The sequence below is a fragment of the Oncorhynchus tshawytscha genome, linkage group LG11, assembly GCF_018296145.1.
Source record: "Oncorhynchus tshawytscha isolate Ot180627B linkage group LG11, Otsh_v2.0, whole genome shotgun sequence".
Classification (NCBI taxonomy): Eukaryota; Metazoa; Chordata; class Actinopteri; order Salmoniformes; family Salmonidae; genus Oncorhynchus; species Oncorhynchus tshawytscha.
In genome coordinates this window covers 49671359-49672727 of record NC_056439.1, presented here as the reverse complement: position 1 = coordinate 49672727, position 1369 = coordinate 49671359, and positions in this window count along the sequence as shown.

Here is a 1369-nt window from a genome sequence, read left to right as displayed (position 1 = left end):
TACAGGTGATCAGGAAGGGTTATTACAGGTGATCAGGAAGGGTTAGTACAGGTGACCAGGAAGGGTTAACACAGGTGAGAGCTAGGGTTAGTACAGGTGATCAGGAAGGGTTAGTACAGGTGACCAGGAAGGGTTAACACAGGTGACCAGGAAGGGTTAACACAGGTGACCAGGAAGGGTTAACACAGGTGATCAGGAAGGGTTAACGCAGGTGATCAGGAAGGGTTAGTACAGGTGACAGGAAGGGTTAGTACAGGTGACCAGGAAGGGTTATCTCAGGTGACCAGGAAGGGTTACTACAGGTGATCAGGAAGGGTTACTAGAGGTGACCAGGAATGGTTAACACGGGTGAACAGGAAGGGTTAGCACAGGTGACCAGGAAGGGTTAACACAGGTGACCAGGAAGGGTTAACACAGGTGACCAGGAAGGGTTAGTACAGGTGACCAGGAAGGGTTGACGCAGGTGACCAGGAAGGGTTAGTACAGGTGACCAGGAAGGGTTAGTACAGGTGACCAGGAAGGGTTAACGCAGGTGACCAGGAAGGGTTAGCACAGGTGACCAGGAAGGGTTAGCACAGGTGACCAGGAAGGGTTAGTACAGGTGACCAGGAAAGGTTAGTACAGGTGACCAGGAAGGGTTAGTACAGGTGACCAGGAAGGGTTAGTACAGGTGACCAGGAATGGTTAGTGCAGGTGACCAGGAAGGGTTAGTACAGGTGACCAGGAAGGGTTACTACAGGTGACCAGGAAGGGTTAGTACAGGTGACCAGGAAGGGTTAGTATCAGGTGACCAGGAAGGGTTAGTACAGGTGATCAGGAAGGGTTAACACAGGTGATCAGGAAGGGTTAGTACAGGTGACCAGGAAGGGTTAGTACAGGTGACCAGGAAGGGTTAGTACAGGTGACCAGGAAGGGTTAGTACAGGTGACCAGGGAGGGTTAGTACAGGTGACCGGGAAGGGTTAGTACAGGTGACCAGGAAGGGTTAGTACAGGTGACCAGGAAGGGTTAGTACAGGTGACCAGGGAGCGTTAGTACAGGTATATCCGTACCACAGATACAGCTGATAGAATGCATCTCTCTACACCTTTTCTCTAGGAATATGGGTTTTGGAGCTATTTATGTTTTATATACACAATAAATGGGAACTTCACCCCAAAAGAGTAATGTTTGTATGTGTTATGGACAGCTCTCTCCTGTGCCTGTGGCAGTTCATAGAGAATCAAAAGTAAGCTCTGCATGCATTATTTGGTGTTTTACTCTCTCTCTCTTTCCCTCTCTTTCTGTCTCTATCTCTTTCTCTCTCTCTCTCTCTCTCCCTCTCTTTCTGTCTCTATCTCTCACTCTCGATGTCTGCACTCTCTGTGGAG